General features: G+C 39.5%; 1 long non-coding RNA gene across 1 annotated transcript; it reads right to left on the reverse strand.

Moving 5' to 3' along the window:
• Nucleotides 1–9,981: 9,981 nt before the first annotated feature.
• On the reverse strand, nt 9,982–12,065 carry LOC116888274. Its single transcript, XR_004386299.1, has 2 exons — nt 11,114–12,065; nt 9,982–10,562 (listed from the first exon to the last, which is right to left on the reverse strand). It is a non-coding gene; the product is annotated as an uncharacterized LOC116888274 (long non-coding RNA).
• Between the last annotated feature and the right edge of the window lie 9,155 nt (nt 12,066–21,220).

A 21,220-nucleotide genomic window follows, 5' to 3' on the forward strand; every position in this document is an offset into this window, starting at 1 on the left:
CAGGACACTTCTAGTTTCTGGCTGTGACCAGAGCTGAACCGCTCCTAACAGCTCTCTGTACCCAAATCCCATGGGGGAGAGAGCTGGACTCTCAGAAGTGCAAAAAAATCCTGAAAGCTCAGGGGAGACCACCCCTTCTGCTCACATTCCTGGCCCAAGAGGAGCCTGCCTGATGCCCTCTGGATACAGGAACACAGGAACAGTCAGCAGCAGGAATCTTCTGGTTTTCTGCCTGCATGAGTTTAAACTGAACCAGTCCCCAGCTCCCTGCACCCAAATCCCAGGGGGCAGAAACTGGTCTCCCAAGTGAAGGCAATCCTGAGGCTCAGAGAACCTTCTTCTGCCCCAATCCTGACACAAGAGGGTATGCACCCTAATGCCCTCTGTGTGTCCTCTGAAACCTGAGGAACCTAGGGCAGTCAGGGACACTGACTCTTATGGTTTCTGCCTGCACCAAAGCCAAAAGTCAGGCATGAAACCAACACACCCAGAGGTAGAGAGGTAAGACCAACTCTTCTGCTGCAATTGACCCACCTGGTGGCCTCAGGACACACAAAGGCAGAAGTCATCTGGGACAGGATACTTCCGTTTTCTGGCTGTGCCCGGAGCTGCACTGCTCCCATAGTTCTCTGTACCCAAATCCAAAGGGAGGGTAGAGCTGGACTCTCAGAAGTGAGGACAATCCTGAGAGCTCAGAAGAAACCACCACTTCTGCTCACATTCCTGCCCCAAGAAGAATCTGCCTAGTCCACTCTGGATGCAGGAACCTAGGAGCAGACAGGGCAGGACACTTCCGGTTTCTGCCTGAGCCCAGAACTGAAAGCCATTCACCTGGAGTGCCTACACAACCGAGAGTAAGACCAATTCTACTCTAAGCAACCCACCTGGAGGCTTTAGGACACACAAACCTAGGAGCAACACTCTACTCAATGATAACTTGGTCAAGAAAGAAATAAAAAAATTAAAGACTTTTTAGAATTTAATGAAAATGAATGGTTGAGAAGTACCTAAAGAAATGTTCAACATCCATAGACATCAGGAAAATGCAAATCAAAACAACCCTGCAATTCCACCTCACACAAGTCAGAATGGCTAAGATCAAAAACTCAGGTGACAGCACATGCTGGCCTGGATGTGGAGAAAGAGGAACACTCCTCCATTGTTGGTTGGGATTGCAAGCTGATACAACCACTCTGGAAATCAGTCTGGAGGTTCCTCAGAAAATTGGACATTGTATTACCTGAGGACCCAGCTATACCTCTCTTGGGCATATACCCAAATGATGCTCCAACATATAACAAAGACACATGCTCCACTATATTCATAGCATCCTTATTTATAATAGCCAGAAGCTGCAAAGAACCCAGATGCTCTTCAACAGAGGAATGGATACAGAAAATGTAGTACATCTACACAGTGGAATGCTACTCATATATCAAAAACCATGTCTTCATGAAATTCATAGGCAAATGAATAAAACTAGAAAATATCCTGAGTGAGGTAACCCAATTTCAAAAAACACACATGGTATGTACTCACTGATAAGTGGATATTAGCCCAAAAGTTTGAATTACCCAAGATTCAATTCACACACCACATGAAGCTCAAGAAGGGCGACCAAAGTGCAGTCCTTCTTAAAAGGGGGAACAAAAGTATTCATAGTAGGAGACAGGGAGACAAAGTTTGGAGCAGAGACTGAAGGAAAGGCCATCCGGAGACTGTTCCATCTGGGGATCTAGCCCATATACATACAGTCACCAAACTCAGACAATATTCCTGATGCCAAGAAGTGCATGCTGACAGGAGCCTGGTTTATTTGTCTCCTGAGAGGCACAGCCATAGCATGACAAATACAGAGGCAAATGCTAACAGCAAACCACTGAACTGAGAATGGGACTCCCATTGGATGAATTAGAGAAAGGACTGAAGGAGCTGAAGGGCTTGCAAACCCCAAGAACAATAATATCAACCAAGCAGACCTCCCAGGGACCAAACCACCATCCAGAGAGAGTACATATGTGGCTAAGACCCTTTGTCTAGCTTCATATGTAGCAAGAGCATGGCCTTGTTGGGCACCAATGGGAGGAGAAGCCCTTGGTCCTCTCCAAGGCTGGCCCCATTGTAATGGAATATCAGGCGGGAGGCGGGAAGGAGGTGGTCGAGAAGGGGGAACATCTCATAGAAGAGGGGGGAGGAGGATGGAATAGGAAACATAAGGACGGGAAACCAGGAAAGGGAATAACATTTGAAATGTAAATAAAAATTACCCAATAAAAATAAGAATTAAAAAAAAACCTTCTGTAGACATAGTAATAAATACAATGTGGTATTCACATAAGAAAATCAAATAGATCAGAAGGATAGAATAGGTATCTAAGAAATTTATATAAACAGCTAAAAGCATCAGATTCATTAAGGAAGTTGTAGTACACAGTGATAAGTAAAATCTTTTTGACAATACTGGATAAAATGTTAAATTAAATTTCTACATTGAATTCCATGCCTAACAACCAATTAAAAAGTCAGTCCCAAGAACATTCTACATTTAAACATAATATAACTTTTGAAGTAGGGAGACATTTTAGTAGGACACATGTTAAATTAGTATTTATTAATAAAGAGTTAATTGAACAGATTAAATTTGAATGGAAAAATATCTGGTAATTGAAACTATTTAGAAAAATAAAAACTCATAAAGATATTTGCAATAAAATATCAAAAAGCTTATATTTAGAGAATTTATGAATAATACCTACATAACAACTCTACCCAATATAAAAAATGAACAAGAATTGAACAAACAAATCACCAAAGTGGATATTTAAATGGTCAATACACATATTGAAAGAACTCAAATTAAATATACTGTAAAATACCACTACATTTAGAAAAGTGGCTAAAATTAAAATATTTGCTATATTAAGTGCTGATGAGGATATGTAGCAATAGGAACTCACAAAGCCTCTGGGAGCATGAAATAGAACTATCACCATGATAAAACTGTTTGGAATTATATACTACTAATTTCTCCATAGTCTATAAACTAACAATTCTGCCTCTAGGTGTAATACAACACAATGAGTGCACACATGCCATTGAGTATCAACACAATCATATTTGTATCAAGGTTACTGAAGAAGAAGAGGAGGAGGCAGAGGGAGAGAGGAGGAGGCAGAGGGAGGAGGAATAGGCAGAGGGCAGAAGCAGAGGCAGAGGCAGAGGGCAGAAGCAGAGGCAGAGGCAGAGGGATAGGGGGAGAGAGAGGGAGAGGGAGAGGCAGAGGGAGAGGGAGGAGAAGAAGAAGGAGGAGGAGGAGAAGAAGAAGAGGAGGAAGAGGAGGAAGGAGGAGGAGGAAGAAGGGAAGGAAGGAAAGAAGGAAGGAAAGAAAGGAAGGAAGGAAGGAAGGAAGGAAGGAAGGAAGGAAGGAAGGAAGGAAGAGAAAAGAAGAAAGCATATGACTGAGAACATAAGCTTCCTAACATGGGGCTGTGGATGTAGCTCAGTGATAGAGAGTTGCCTAGTCTGTGTGTGATGCATTCATGTACAGCACTTACAAAAAGATAATAAAAGTTTAGTGCTATGGATTAAAATGACAGCATGAAAATGAGGAAGCTACACCTACACATAATATGAATAAACCTCACAGATACTTCTAAATTAAAACTATTTTTTATGGTATTTGGGCATTAAATTCGGGCCTTGAGCATGCTAGGCACATGCTTGGCCACTGATTTCCATCTACAACCTTCTTTTCATTTTCTCCCTTATTTATTTATTTATTTATTTATTTATTTATTTATTTATAACAATGTCATGAAGTTCAGGCTAATCATTGATAATCAAGAATGATCAGTAATTGATTTTTCCTCTCATTTTTTATTGACAGTTGCATACATGTATATAATGAATTTCTAGGTGTTTATACCACTTAATCTCCTCTCTCATCTTCCTGCTCTCTTACTTAAACTTTTCTTCTTAGTAAGTTCCCCTCCTACTTACTTTATCTTATTTTTGTATGACACATCAATTTAATTAGAGTTGTTTGCCTGAGGTTATTTCCTGGCATATAGCAAACTAATCTGTACCTACATCACTAAATAAAATAATTCCCCTCACTGAACAACCATTAATAATCAGCAGTCTCTCAGGGAGGGGTGGGGCTTCTTGGGACCTTCTCCATGTAGGAAGAAATTTTCTTTCATTTCCAAAGCTATTTTTATTGATTATTTTATTTATTTACATTTCAAATGTCATTCCCATTCCAAGTTTCCCCTCCACAAACCCCCTATCCCATCATCCCTCACCCCCTGCTCCTTTGAGGGTGCTCGACCATCCATCCACCCACCCACTCCCACCTCACTGCTCTAGCATTTCCCTATGCTTGGGCATTGAGCCTCCCAGACAAAAGACCTCCCCTCTATTGATGCCGGATAAGTAAATCCTCTGCAACATAGGCAGCTGGAGCCCTGGGTCCCTCCATGTGTACTCTTTGGTTGCTGGTTTAGTCTCTGGGAGGTCTGGGGCATTTAGTTGGTTGTTATCATTTTTCTTGCTATGGGGTTGCAAATCCCTTCAGCTCCTTCAGTCCTTCCCCTAACTCTCCGTTTAGGGGTCCAGGTGCTCCATTCCCATGGTTGGCTGCAAGCATCCGAGCACCTGAATCTGTACTGTTCAGGCTCTGGCATAGCTTACAGGGGACAGTTATAACAGGCTCCTGTCAGCAAACACTTCTTGGCATCAGAAATAGTGTCTAGGTTTGGTGTCTGCAGATGGGATGGATCCCTAGGTGGGTCAGTCTCTGTATGGCCTTTGCTTCAGTCTCTGCTCCATTCTTTGTCCCTGCATTTCCTTTAGACAGGAGCAATTCTGGGTTAATATTTTTGAAATGGGTGGGTGGCCCAATCCCTCAATTGTGGCCCTGCCTAACATCTGGATATGGTCTCTAGAGGTTCTCTCTCCCTTTTGTTGGGTATTTCAGCTAATGTCATCCCCATTGGGTCCTGGGAGCCTCTTGCTTTCCTGTCTTTTGGGACTTTCTAGTGGCTCCCCCCAGTTCCCCATCCCCCACTGTTACATACCTCCATTCAATTTCCTGACACTTGGAACTTTTCCCCCATCTCCTCCTACACCTGATTCTGCCACATTTCCCTCCTGGGACTACCACAGCTGTAAAGAGTTCAGAGTATAATACCTATGCCATGTCTAGAAGACATAATCGCCTATATATTTCCCCAATCATTTGGTTCTTACATTTTTTTCCTAACCACTCTTCTGAGTCCTGGAGTAGGAGATATAGATGTCTCATTCAGGGCCAAACTCTCTAGCATCATTTATTTTCTGCACTTTAGCCAGAAACAGTGGTAGTAGATACTACTGTAGGGACTATGACTTCACAAGCTGTGAGCTCTTGGCCAAGTTTAAAGACCCAGGCCTGAGGTATTTCGGGGAACTGGCCTCAGATCTGAACAAAAGACTGTTTGTGATCCCCCATAACAATCATGCCACTATTGCCACTAGTGTGTGAATCTTGTCTGTTAAATTATTGCAGCTTGCATGTTTCACAGCTAGGTTAATAGTTACTTACTTTTCAACCTCAGAAGCTTACTTAACATAAGACCTTCAACTTTTTGGTCCTCCTGCCTCAATCTCTTTAGTTCTAGGATTACAAGAGTGAGCTGTCATGTCTAGTTTTATGCAGTTCTAGAGGTACAACCCAAGCTTTTGTGTATGGTAGACAAATACTCTACAAATTGAGCTAAATCACTAGCCCTTACCTTTATTTTTGGGACTAAGGTCCCCAGACCGGCCTTCAACCTGCAATCTTCCTGTCTCACTTTCTCAAGTAGCTAAGATGATAGGCCTCTACCACTGTGACCATTTCACAAATATTCCAGCAAACAGTTCAACAAAAAAGATTATGAAATTCTATTTCCAGAAACTTCACTAATAGTCTTAATTCTAGAACTCAGGGTGGCAGTTATTTGGGAGTACCCATAAAGGTTGAGTTTTAAACAGTATCATTATGTATCAGTCACTGGAAGGTTTACTGGTGTTTGGACACAAACTATACAGGCCATAATAGAAAGGGCCATGAAGAGGCAGGAAAATCTAGTAATCCAATGACCTCATTCCTCATTATGTTAACTCAAAACCATTTCCTATACAGAGTCATAAACACACATGTGTTTGAATGTTTACTGTATTACTGTTTGTGTTACAATAAATGAGGTTTAGTTTCTGTCCTTGGGAATGGCATGGGTAGAATGTGGTAGCAGCACTCCATGGACTCCAACACAGAATTTGAAGCAGTGTGAAGAAACATATAAACAGTGCTTACTTTTTAAAAAGTTAAGAAAGAATGAGAACGATCTAACACAGTACAACTCTATCTGGGCAAAATAAGGTACATTTTTTAAGAACACTCAGAAACTGAATGATACACATTTGGAAGCGTGAAGGAAATAGAAATACAGAGTGGTAAAGAAAAGAAAAAAATTAGTGCACTGTGTGTAATTCAGAAATAAAGCTATTACTGCACATGTAGTAGGTCATAAGACTCTAAGTTCTATCCAGAACAGCAAAATAGTAATACTAAAGGGCTAAGGATATAACTAGTAGTAGAGTGCTTGCCTAGCATATGAGGTCTTAGCTCAACTCCCAGGACTACCACAAAAGGGAATCAGAAAGGAAGGTTATGATGTATGAAGCCAGTATCAGGCAGACATCATTTTAAGCAAATGGTCAAGGTTACCACCCCTGGTGGGACACATTCATATAAATGTATCTGCAGATATAATGCACTTAAGGGCATAGCTTCTGTGGTACTGCCAAATGTGGAACACAAAGCTAAGGAGTCCTGAGTAATGGAAAATGAGGGGTACTCTGTGACATAACTGTCCTTTATTCTTTCAAAATGTCAGCCATGACAGACAAAAGAAGGATGAGAACCTCTTCTAGGTTCAAGACTAGAGATGTGGAAACTAGCAGTGGAGCTACAGATAAGATTTTAAAATGGAAACAGGACAAGCAGGACAAATGACATGAATATAGACAAGGTATAGCATCTCCATGTTTGCTTTCTATAATGTACACAGGATATTGACATCTGGAGGATTCAGAACATATAGGAACTATCCATTCTAAAAGTTTTGGTATAATTAACAAACTATGAATCTCACCAGCTCTAAGTGTCTAATTCCCTAGCAGAGACAGAGAGACACAGAGACAGACAGAGACAGAGAGACAGAGTGAAAGAGGTGTCAGGATATTCACAAAGTTTTATAACCATCACCAGACCATGAATTACGTAAAGTTTCCATCATTTCAACAAGCAGCTTCCCTTACTCCCTTCTGTCTCCAGTTCCTATGTGCCTAACAGTTACCTAGTATGGTCATTTCTTGTCAACAGAATTGTACAGTGTGTGGCTTCTTTTTGAAGTTCAATTACACTGTAGTCTAAATTTCTGTTCATTTTGTTTTCTAACGTGGGAGTCTCATGTAGCCCAGGAAGCCCTTGAACTTCTCATCCTCTTGTCCCCATTCCCTACTTTTATCAGACCTACCTTATGCTTTCTTCTATGATTAAATGATATTTCAGTCGATGGACACTGGGGTTGTTGCCATCACTTGGTATTATAAATACTAACAGCACTGTAAGGGTATGCATACATGTGTTTGACTTTGCTTTCAATTCTTTAGGGCATAAAACGTATAAGTGGTGACCACTAAACTTATTTAAAAGTCACCACTTTAAAAAGGTGTGCCATTTTAGGTTCCTGCTACCACTTTCCATCTATTTCGTATTATATTTTACAATTATATATATATATATATATATGTGTGTGTGTGTGTGTGTGTGTGTGTGCGTGCATGTGTGTGTGTATCTATCTGTCTTCAGGTTGCTGTGCTTCTCACTTCTAGATAAAAGCATTAATAAACATTGGTCTATTTTCCCAGGTGTCTCAGAGAGACAAGGAGGAAAGTTAGGAGAAAATGAGGAGTTCCTGATCATTTCTATCCTTCAGTCCTCTTTTCACTCATGCCATTCTGATAAATGTTCCAAATGTCGAGGAGTTTCATGACATCAACTGGGTGTCTACAACTGATTTCACTTTTGATACTTTCATACTGTAGAAGAGCTCAATCTCACAAGAAGTCCTACTTCAAATGCGAATTGCTTGTTGCCATTTAGACTTGCCTGTCCATATATGTATATATAAGGAGTTCCCTGAACCCCTCATGCTGGGGAAGTTGTTACACAGAACCCAGGGAAGTTTCCTTACCATTACTAGGGGATCTAGTGAGGAAAAGTCCACTGAAGTCACGAATGTGTTAAGATGTGTTGGAAGATACCTGGCTTTCATTCCTACACTAGGCTACATGCTCAGTACCATATCCATTTAGTAAACTGGAGTTCTGAACCTCATAGTTATAGGACATCCCATTATATTCATAGTTAATCAGGCACTAACGATTGCTGTTATCTGAATGTACCTCTCCATTCATGTTGAAATTGTGATCAAGTGTAACAGTAATAAGTAAGGCTTTAAAGAACTTAATTAGATTTGTTGGAACAAGATTTCAGAAGCTACTGAGGCAAATTAAGTGTATTTCACAAGTAAAAGGAACATGAATGGAGGATGTGAACAGAAGAGTAAATATGTACCCTTAAAATATTCCTGTTGAATGCCAACCAACCAGAGCTTCCAGGGACTAAGCCACCACCCAAAGACTATACATGGACTGACCCTGGACTCCAACTGCATACATAGCAATGAATAGCTTAGTAAGAGCACCAGTGGAAGGGGAAGCCCTTGGTCCTGCCAAGACTGAATCCCGAGTGAATGTGATTGTTGGGGGTAGGGTGGTGATGGGGGGAGGATGGGGAGAGGAACACCCATACAGAAGGGGAGTGGGAGAGGTTAGGGGGATGTTGGCCTGGAAACTGGGAAAAGGAATAACAATTGAAATGTAAATAAGAAGTACTCACGTTAATAAAGATGAAAAAAATATTCCTGTTGAAACTGAATATGAAATACTTATGTAGGCTGAAGGTGGGCTATGTTGCAAGCACTCCATGCTTATAGACTAGATGTGATTAGGGTTTGATGGATAGAATTCTTTATGTAAAAACAAGTGCTCAACTCACTTATGCCCCTTTACCACATGAGTAAACACCAGGAAAGTGGTTATTAGACAATGTGCATCAATGTCTTAAATTTAGACTTATCCTCAGGGTTATTAGAAATAATTTTTTGTTCAATAATTGCCAAGTCTCAGATATTTTGTTTCAGTTGTACAAAAAATGGACCAAAAATGATTATTGCACTGTGAGATTATAATAATTGATCAATGTACTTTGGAAGCATGTCTGGGTTACATACCTAATACTACAAATATGGAATATAATGTCACCTACTTAGTATGAAGGACGGAGGTCATGGGGCTCCAACCCACTAACCATATCTTGGTGGTTTTGGCATCTAGTCACCCTCTGAAAGCTAGCTACCCCTCCACCCCCTTGCCAATCATTTGTTAGCATACAAAAAGATTGACTCAGTATTCTAGACTCTAATGTTCTTGGGTGTTCTTGTATCAGGGATAAACTAAATGCAACAAAAGATGCTCTTACATCCCTACCACTCAGGAAAGTACAAGGGACTTGGGGACTGGACACAAAGTCTGAATATGTATTTCTTGTTATATCACTATATTTGGACATGCTTTAGGGATCCATCATGCATTGTGTCACTGCGGAGAAGGAAATGAAACCTTGGGTATATCTAGAAATGAAAGAAAGAAAATACTGTCCTCCTGATAGCTATGAGTTTAATTAAATATACCCATGATGTATAGAGCCATCTCCCACACTTAAGGGGTTGTCAAAAACATGAACTAATAGGGGCCTTTTTATCAGTGGCTTGGGCACAAGATAGGGGATGGAATGAACTGGTAGGAAACAAAACCAGAACAGATAGTACAATCTTTTAAAATTATAAGTCATTTGCTTTATTTTCATTAAATTCAGCACAAGGTGACAAAAACTCATTAAACAATTAATTATATACAAGCATTGATCTTTGCATTACTTGTACTCCTTTTCTCCTTTTTTATTTGTTAAGTCACAATGTAAAACACTTAAATTCTTCATTAAAGTCTCTAGTTTATATAACATAACAATTAATAAATTTTTATCCTGCCTTGCTACTTTCTAAAATTATTTCTATGTTTCCATTTATTTATCAAAAGAGTAGACAACCCACATTATAAAATCTGTGTTTTAGAAGCAATTTCCATTTCCTTCTTCTCATCATGGAAAGCCATTCTTGAACTCTTTATATGTAAGCTCCTTGTTATTTCATCAGATAGCTGCTCCTATGTTTTCCTAGGCAATTGTCAGTGGTAGTGGACAGTCCATTAAATTCTAGAGTATGCTTTCAGGGAGCAAACAGTGTAGTGAGTTGTTGCAACATAATAAAATGTTCAGAATCTATGGAGACTGGAGAGTTCTTCATATACATCGTGGGACAATGATGGAGGAAGAACAGAAACAGACCAGGGTCCTGCAGGTGGAAGAGAAACCAAAGTTAGGAGGGATGCTAAGATGCTTTACTTTCTGTCAGCAATGACAAATAGCAAAAGAATGCATTTTATAATAATATTCCCATCTTTGAAAGTTGAGGCAAGAAGAGGAAGGATGACATTACATCTTCTCTTCTGTTTCTTCAGTTGACAAGTCTGGCATGTGAGACTGTTTTAGATGAAATCACAGTGAGACCATTCTATGATTAGCTTCATAGACGTTCTTCTTTTGTTCTTTCCAATAAGATATGTCACACCCATTTATAGCTCCCAGAAGATCTGACTCACAAATATTAGAGTTAAAACATTGATAAGAGGGCCAATGGAGAAATGCTTCCAGGTAGCCTGAAACCCAGCAGACAATGTAGCTGTTGCCTAACAAACACAGAAATCTACATTGTATGCCAGGTTCATGCCCCAGACCTGGATATTCAGCCTGCAAACTATCCACACAGATTAACAAGTCAAAGTTGGTTTGTGTCTTATTTCCCATACAGAAAAGAAAACAAAAGTCACAATTGTGGCAACTTACCAATAGGTGAAATTTCCTCAAATAATTCTATTGGTGGTCATTCATCATGCTATTTTAAAATGACCTGTAAAGGTCAAGAGATGTATGGAAGTACAGATAAGGAAATGATAGATATTATTTAGGAAGATGATACATAGAGAGCTAAAGAGAAAATGATATATTCATGGGAGGAAAGAAGAGGACAAGAAGGAAAACCAATCAATGGCCCAAATATCCTCATCATTCTTCAAACTCTGAATGACTTCCAAAATCGACTGGAAGATTAGAACTGAAAACTGTGTGTGTGCCTATCAGTGCATGTGTGTGTTGCTCTAGATAAAGCTATTATTTCAATAACGTTGTTATGGGTACCATAGCTGAAGCTAGATGATGCCACCAGAGACCCAGTAGCCAGATGTAGCTGCTGATTACCAAAGACAGGATCTACCCTGGCTACTGAGCCACTGAGGGCATCCTAATCCTTTTGAGAGCTAGACAATTTGTGGCCTTCTGCAGAGAGACTCTGGAATGAAAAAAAACATATCAATTACAGAAAATAATGAAACAATACTGAGAGTTTTCAGTTGCATATTTTCCTTGGGTTCTAGACATATGTACATCTTAACTAACTTTAGATTCACTTACTAAATGTCTAAAACACAGAAAATTATTAAAGGTTAACCTTTACAAAACTATTCAAAGTAGCACTTCATTAATTTGTCAGTTCTAAGCTGTCCCCCTACAAAACAATACAGGCCTAAATCACTGTCGAGGTAAGCTCCCTTGATCAAGTTACTCATTTTTCCTAGAAATACTTAATAATACTTATGGAGACACTTTTCTGTATCTTAGTCCAAGGCTGGAGGATACAACACTGAGCAAAGTCCTCTGACTCTTAGAACTGAGAATCAAGAGATTATAAGGAGGGTAGGGAAAAACAAGTAATTAATCCAGCAGACATGAGTCATTCCATAGTATAATAAATAGTTGAGTGTAATGGTTTTGAAGGTAGTTGAGGAGTGTGCAACTAAAGGCCTGATATTCACGCAGTTTTCAAAGATTGGTGGAGAGAAAGGACCCTAGGGGAGTGAACAAGGCAGCTGTCAAAAACAAAGGCAGGAAAATATCCAATACTTTGAAATAAGGAATTCTATCTGAACATTTCACCAAAACAGACAATGGCTTTCCCCCTTACATTTGGGTTCATTTTCTAATATAATCGTATGACTTTGCTCCAAGCACACATACCTTAGAGTTCTGCCTTCTTTTGGTTTAAAATTCTGCAACACTCACCCAGAAAAATTTAAGAGGATTATCATCAGGAAGAAAACTTGGAAAGGCTCACAATTTTCAAACAGTTCAAGCTCAATGGACTTGTAGATGAACCATACAGTGATGCTAAATTATATGCAGATTACAAAGAAAAGTGGCCCAGAACAAAATTGTTAGTAGTAAGGAAACACAAGCAACTTTGTGGTAATCATAGTTTGCTTGGCTCTTTGAGGGAGGACAGAAGTGGGACTAAAAAAGGAAGTAAGCTTTTGTTTGGTTGCTCCCCCTCTTTGGCAGTTATAAACTAACCTTACCTATATTTTAACATTCTCTTTTTACAAAATATGCATAGTGATGTAAAAAGGAAATAGAGCATTTGGCCAGGTTTGGCAAGCTCTTATCCTCACTATAAAATAAAGCATTCGTGGAGCACACAAATGCATATCTTGAAACACTCTATAACTATGCCTTTATCATTCTTTATAGTTCAAGCTCACCAAGTGAGACATGAGTTTAGTTTGGTCAGTTCTGATGCCACAGTTAAATAGATGGTCATTTATAAACCTTAGTCCATCTTAGCTACAGTCTGTAGACCCATAGTGGTTAGGTATGGTGGAAGGGTTTAGTGGGGACATATGGATCTTTCTAGGAGGGGAAAACAGAATAGATTCAATGGATGGTCTGCAGGTAGGTGGGGGGAGCAGGAATAGGAGGATCAGGTGGAGAGAGAAAGGAGATGCAAGGTTAAGGGACAAAATATGGGGAGAGAAACAGTTTGAACTGAGGAGCATTTGAGGGGTGATATGGCAATCCAAATGGAGTTTCCAAATAATGGGGGAGATGACGTCCCAAGTGATCATCTCTTGACACCAAACAAAGCTTTTAGTACTAGGAGCAGATTATATCCAATTGAGTTGTTGGTCAAAGTGGTCACATGAAAACACAATCCTCATAGAAAACAATCCAGGCTTTTGCCAAGAACATAGGTTGCTCATAAACAGACGACAAGGTCCCACTGCTGAACACAATACCCATACAACTCATTGAGCATGGAGAGGTAAAACTGGTACCTACATAGAACCATCATTCACATATTCTAATGACCGAGACATGGAACATTATTCTGCAGGCTACCAAAAACAAACAAACAAACAACAACAACAAAAAACATAGATATCATCCCAGCCACAACACCTTTGATCTGCAATCTGTCCTGTCACAAAATATGCTAGGGCAGTGGTGGCTCACACTTTGTGGGAGTAACCAACCAATGTTTGATTTGACTTCAGGCTTACTCCACAAGATGGAACACAAACCCAACACTGCTTGAGTGACCAGAACCAGAGATTTAGATAGCCCAAAGACCTAGGATAAAACCAAAACCTACTGGTTCAAAAAAGATGAAAAAAAATTGTGACAAAATGATTCCTGATGACATTCTGCTATACTCCTAGATCAGTGCCTTTCTTATTGAGTCATTATCGGGATCACTTCTTCCTGCTGTAGATAGAAGCAAATGCAAAGATCCACAGGCAGACATTGCTGAGGAGAGAGACCTTGGACAGTTCTAAGTGGGCTGCCTCTACTAATTCCTTCTCTTGGAGCTCAGAGAAGCCTGCAGAAGAGGAGGCAGAAAATGTGTAAGAGACAGATGAGATGGAAGATACCAGGAGAACAAGGCCCTCTCAATCAATTATTCAAGGCTCACAGGAGTTTACAGAGATTGAAGTTGCAAGCACCTGTGTAGAAAGCCTATGTGGGTACGTATCTGGTCCTCTGCATACATATAGCTTTCAGTTTAGTATTTTAAGTGGCTCTGAAGTGTGTGAATGAATGAGTCTTTGATTCATTTGCTAGTAGCCTTCCATTAACTAAAGAATGCAGGCAACTTCTGTCACAAACACATTTATGGGTCTGAAAGAGCACAAGCTAGTCCATAACTTTAACAAAGTCAGCGTTAATTTAAATAAAATATCTCCCACTAGGTGGGATTCATGTTAAATATTCTTTTAAAATGTAAATATGTGCATGGAGGTAGAGTGGGGAGAGGGGGAGAAAAACTTTGGGAGGTACTAAGTCAGTGATTACCTTGATCATGGGTGATTGGAATTATGACATCATCACAGATGTTTACATATATCCAAACTCATCAAACTGTCCACCTGAACTATGCACTGTTCTTTGTTTATCACACACACGTGCCTCTCAAATGGCGAAGAATAAAAAGTCTAATTAACAGTAAGTATAGATGAGCAAAGTAATGCATTCTTATACACACAGAGTTAAATTATGCTGGAAGAGAAACACACCTTTTAAATACAGGTATCTAATTAAAGTACATTCCTGTGAACTTGGATTCCTTCTGCATTACGTTAGAGCACTTGAATCAGGCTATCACTATAACCAGGCACGTGGTGGCAGGCTGTCTAACTCTTGCATACCTGAGGTCCTGTGACTATATTGACCAAAAACATTTATACCAGCTGATGGTCACTTGATCCTCACGACTCTCTATTTAGTAAATTGTTCTACAAGTCAACTTGAAGTTTGAGGTGAACATTTTCTGGGACATTCCTGTTTAAGACACTTTTAAAAAGACATTTTCTGCCAAATAAGTCTAGCCTGAACAGGTCTGGGAAGGAATCAAGTTGGCACAAGATCCTAAAACATGCTTCTGAAGGTGAAACTTCTTCCAGCTAATAAAGACAGACTCAGACTAGTTTTAGAAAATAATATTTAGCAATTAGATACATGCCTTTAATCCTCAATGAAAAAAAATCATTTTTAAAATAATTACTGGATGAGAGCATAAGTCCTTTGCTTACTAGCTTTAACCTGAGTGACAGACAGTCTTTTGTGGACAAATTCTAGAAATCAACTGCCTTAAATACATTTTTCTCCCTTTCTCCCCTCTCCCTCCTTTCTGGAAGAAATATGTACGACAGTTTCTAGATACATGTCAGCAGTGTGCAAAGGAGTGAAGAACCCCTGTCCTTAAAAGAGAGAAATAAAATTACGTGCATCCCATTAATGGTAAGAAAATAAGGATATCAAATAATCGTTTTCTGAACCTGCAAATAATAGAAAAATATAGTCAGCTCCTCAAAAAACTGCTGGCTTTGGTTTTTTTCAATCATAATCTATTGCTGGTCTTTACAGATTTAGTCTTCTGAGCCATGTGCACTTTTCTGAAGACATCAACATCATACGCTATAGGTCTCATGTATACGTATTAACCACAGAGTTTCTGGATTTTTGCCACTGTCTGACTCCTTATGCCATCCAGTATTTTGAGGATACTGAATTTTTAGTTCTGTAACTCTTCCCAGAAAAGTTCTACCCAGCTCAGACAAGATAAAAAGAAAGTAAGTGACACAGACCTTCTGTGTGCTGCCTATGCAGCTCCTCCAGCTGTGGAAGGCCCAGTTCTAGGCCTCCTTGATGGTGAGAAGGATGTTTCTCTGAGGCTGGCACTGTGATTACTTAGTTTGTGTTGGTCAGAAATGAAGTCACACTGTTGTTACACTACTGGTTTAAAAATGTGTTAAGAACACAGGTGCTTTGAGGTAATTATCAAGTCTCACTCTTGGTAATTCTCTAGGTGTCAGCAGCATCTAGTAAACAGTGGTCACCTAAATCAACCAGAGGGCAATCACTTATAAAATTTCTGGGTACCTATAATAATTTCTTCAACATGTGTGTGTGTGCGCACATACACACGCACATAAACACACACACACACACACACACACACACACACACACACACAAAAACCCCAACAGACAAACATCTCTATTCAGGAGTGTATCTGTGTATGTCTTTATCTACTTAACAGCACAAAAGGGTCCTGAGGTAGGGCAAGGGGTACTCAAGCACTTTTAACCTTCACTGTAGTCTGTGTGCCTAACAACCATGGAAGTCTACCATAAACCAAACTATGCTGTACCAACTGATAGAGTTCTGTGGTTGTATGGCAATTCATTTTTAAATAAGTTTATACAAATGCTCATACCACAAAGGAAAAGAAGGAAAGACAAACTGACAGATGGAGTGTGAAGATTTGGAAGCACCAAATTCTGATAATTTAAAAAGGATAAAAGGCCAACTGTTTATCATTATACATAAGACTCTATTTGATAAAGCTGTCAGCTACAACATGCAATGTTCAGCAAAAAGGAAGAGGAAAGAAAAATGTGGATTTTAGTAGTGTAACAAGGAGAAAATGGAAAAGGTAAGAAAGACTTAGTGGTCTGAAGTATATTGCATAAAAGGCAGTGGGGATATTGATTGCTTTATATAATCTTTGGGAGAAGGAGAAAGACAGCAGTATATAGTTCTTTTAAAATCAAGTATTTGCTGCCAAACTGGTTGAGACTGGTTGCCGTGTAGTGAAAATGAATCTATTACAAGCCAAGGACCATGTCACATCCTGACAATAGCATTCTCTTTCTGGCCTCAGTTTAGTTGTAGATGCTGGGCTGTGCTCATACTGACCCTGGAAGGATTTTCCCAGTGCATGGCTGGTTCTGGAAAGCAAAAAACAAATACTTAGAGAAATACCACCAAGCCAGTTAAAACTTAAAGATTAACAATTGAGAAAGGTAGTGCTGGGAAGATATTTGATAGTTTCTAAGTACTTGTCATAAAAGCAGGAGGATGTGAATTCAGTCCACAGAACCAAAGTTGGAAAAACAAACAACAAAAACAGGTATGATATGATGTTCAATTATAATCCTAGCAATGGAGAGAGAGATGAAGACAGGTGTATTCCTTGAGCTTGCTGATCAGTGAGACTCCTCTGATTGATGAGTTCCAATAAGACAAGGTCTTAAAAATGGTAGACAGCACCAAGGACAACCAGACCTCTGGCCTATGCCACCACACAAGAGAAGGAAACATTAAAGAAAAAAAAAATCAAGAGATCTGCTTTCAACTAGAGACCATCTATTGTTATACTAAATAATATGCAATATAAAAAAAGAAGGGGGTACTAAAAAGGATCACTATTATCAACAAAGAACAAGGGATGTCAGCCACCACAGCAAAACTAGAAACATAGGTAGGAGAAGATATGTACTCTGACATTCCTCAGTAGAGACATCAGCTTCTGGAATGGATCTTTAAAGGATTAGCAAGTGGAGAAAATCTGAAAGGTTTAGGAAGGGGGGAAGTAACTTTTGTGGCCTTAATTTAAAAAGTTAGAAAACATTAGAGTCCAGAATCCACAAGAAAGCAAAGATTATTCCTGAGCTTGGAAGAAGGCAAGAGATGAAGGAAGTCTTTCTTCCTGTGCAGAGAAACAGTGGTCAACTTCATGACTATGTTGAAAGCGGAAATGACAGGAATAAAATTGCTGCTTATATTGATGGTAAGTAACACAGGGGAAATCTGGTTCCTCTTTCTGTGAGGGGAAGAAGGGGTCATGGGAGGTATGCCTTGAAAGACTTAGATGAAAGTAAGGTGGGGATGGGGCTGGGGGCAGGGGGGGTACTGCTGGTATGCCCAAGACTATAACTATCAGTTAAAAAGGAGAGATGTTAAGAGGGATGGAACGTAGCTCAGCAGCAGTGTCTACCTGTCACGTGTAAGGCCCTGGCATCTATATCAAGCCACTCCTTCCCTGACAGAAGGCTCTGCATTTTTCAGCAGCTGAAATCTAGGCTCCAGACCCCAAAGTCCATGTTATTCTCCTTCTTCCTATGATATAAAGACTGTCTCAGGTTCTCATGGGAAATTACCATTCATTTTCTGACACAATCTCTCTTGTAAACCTTATTGAGATGATCAAACCCTTTGTAGTGGGGGAAAAAAGTCCCAGACATGGCCGTTCTTTTACTTTCCCACTTTAACAGTAGTAGCACTAATATGGAAATCCCACACCGACTGGAGGGAATTGTCATGCCCATCACCACATTTTTTCCTGTCCCTTTATAAAACTGGCAAAGAGCAGAATCATAAGTAATAAGAGAGTAGTAGCAGATGATTTGGCCAAAATGAAACAAAGGAACAGGCTCTTCCTTGACTGAGTTTCATTTCCAGACAGAATTTTACGTTCTTTGTTCACCTTTATTACTATAGCCCCTAATGTTTTTAAAGCTAAAATGAAGCTGAGTGATTTTTCCAACCATGGACACAACATTTAGAGACAAGACCTCTCAAGATCTGAGCAGATAAGACGTGTTTTGTTTTCAACATGCAAATAGTGATAGACAGAAGGCTCTTAGGAAAACTGTCCTGTACCAATACACCAAGCAAGTTACAAAACAGTATGTCTATTGGAGCTCTCAACCAGGATATAAGCCACAAAACAAAAACAAACACAAAAATCAACCCCATATTTCTTTGACCCCATTACATTTGAAAAATGCACACAGCAGTATTTCCTTCTAAATATAAAAGGTCCTAAGAAATCTAGCAGGCAGGTAGACTATTTTGCTTTTCCTGTTAGTTTCTTTGCCCATAGAAATCTCATGCTTCCTCAATACGTTTGTTAAGTACCATCTCAGAATAGTGGAGGCTATACTTGGCCCTATATAGTATATCACATGTGCTGATGCCAAGTTTGGGTGGCCAATTATATAAGGAGTGCTCTAAAGGCAATTTCTTCAAAACCACATAGGGGAAAAAGTAAGAGAGATAGTAAGGGACACTGAAAGTGACAAGTACCTGGAGAAGAAATATACTATCAACATACCCCAGGTCAGAAAGGAAGATACCAATGCACAGACCAATCTTCCAGGAAAAAAAATCAACAGCACCTGCCTTTACCTATGGTTTTGTGAGTCACTGACAACCAATTATTTATGATTTAGTGTCCCTCTTGGAAGAACTGAAAACAATTACACTGGATTTTATTTGCTGTATTATATTCCAGTTTTGAATGAAGCCAGAGCACCAAATGGAATTAATTACCATTTCAATGTTCCTCCATTTCCATGTTGTAGAGGGTCTACTCTAGTCTCTACACAATACTGTACTAGTAATACAGACATGTGGGTAATCACACAAGCAATGCTAGGGTACACAGAGCTAGGTTTTCTCTGCGTCTCTACTCTTATAACAACTTTAGAAAACTAAGCACTTGTGTTATTATCTGTTTATGATGGAGAAACTGAGGATTACAAAGGGTCTTTTTATGGTTTATACATATATAAAATGAACTCCACAAGATCAGTGAGCTAAGAGTCTTGATCAAATAGTCACTGATACAAGCTTGGGAAAGTAGCAAGAGAGAATGGAGACAGTTCTCACCAGAGAAGAAGACAGAAGGGTTCTTGTGATTCAGGAAACAGCTTGGCCGGCCTGCATGCCTGCCTGCCTGCCTGCCCTTCCTTCCTTCCTTCCTTCCTTCCTTCCTTCCTTCCTTCCTTCCTTCCTTCCTTCCTTCCTTCCTCCCTCCCTTTCATCCTTCCTTCCTTCCTTCTTCATTCCTTTTTCTTTCTTTCCTTTCTTTCTTTTTTTCTTTCTGTCTGTCTGTCTGTCTGTCTGTCTTTCTTTTTTCTTTCTCATTTTTATTGGATATTTTCTTTATCTACATTTCAAATACTATCCCTCTTCCCAGTTTCCCCTCCAGAAATCCTATCCCATCCCCCACCCCTGCCTCTATGAGGGTGCTCCCCCACCCACTCATCAACTGACTCCCACCTCCTGCCCTGGCATTCCCCTACACTGGGGCATTGAACCTTCACGGGACCAAGGGCTTCTCTTCCCACTGATGCCCAACAATGTCATCCTCTTCTACATATGTGGCTGGAGGCATGGGTCACTCCATGTGTTCCAGCTTGGCCTTTCTGAGCCCCTTTACTCTTTAAACAAACAAACAAAAAATAATACTGATTCATGTGAGCAAGGAAAGGCTTGTACACAATGAGGTAGATAACATATAACTCAAGGCTAGTTTCAAAAAGCTGCAGCTTTGTTGCATGCAAGCCCTACAGTGGTAAGTTCATGTTTATAAAAGCCAACAAATTGCTGTCCCACCAATGTTTGAGGAAAGAAACACTTCGTGAAAATTACACTAATTTAAATGACAAGGGGTAATGAGAGATTGGGCAGCTTTAGACTACATCCACTGTTCAATTTTGATTGTTTATCTATACTAGAAGTTCTATATTTCAATACCCAAACCATTAAAACTCTATCAGATGTTCCTTCCCTAAGATGGGATAATCTTGATTTAACCAAACAAGGATATTTTCAAACCCTCCATCTACTGTAACAACGATATCTTGTTTTCTAAAGATTTTTCTAAAATTGAAGAATAACCAACATGCAATAAACCACACTAATTAAATTAGATGATTGGGAAGTTTGCAAAAAGAATCGCCCATGAAACATTAACATAAATAATAAAGTGAAATTATCCACTAGATCTGGTTTCCTTTTGCCCTTTTGCAACCCTTCCCTCTTGCTACCCACCCCTCTATTTACTACTTCATATAATCACTTCTGTAATTTTTGCCATGAACAATTTCTAGAAATTGATGTAAACAGAATTACATAGAGTGTGTTCTCATAAGGGCCCTCCTTTTATTTAAAGTAGTAACATGTTCTATTACTGAGCAGTATCCATTGAGATACATTGTTCTCCCATTAACTTGAAGTTCAGCATTTGTGCTTTTCTAGTTCTTAACCATAACTAATAAAACTGCTGTGAGCATTCATGTACAGCATCGCTTTCTTGTCTCTCGAAATGGGACATCTGGGTCACATGGTAAGTGTGTGATTGACATTTTAAGAAATCGTTAAATTTTCTTCTAAAATACTTTCACCATTTCACATTTCTTCTTAAATATCACTGAGAGCCCTAAATCCGTGCATCCTCAACTTCTACTTGATAGTCAGCCTTTTTACATT

The sequence above is a fragment of the Rattus rattus genome, chromosome X, assembly GCF_011064425.1.
Source record: "Rattus rattus isolate New Zealand chromosome X, Rrattus_CSIRO_v1, whole genome shotgun sequence".
NCBI classification, from domain to species: Eukaryota; Metazoa; Chordata; class Mammalia; order Rodentia; family Muridae; genus Rattus; species Rattus rattus.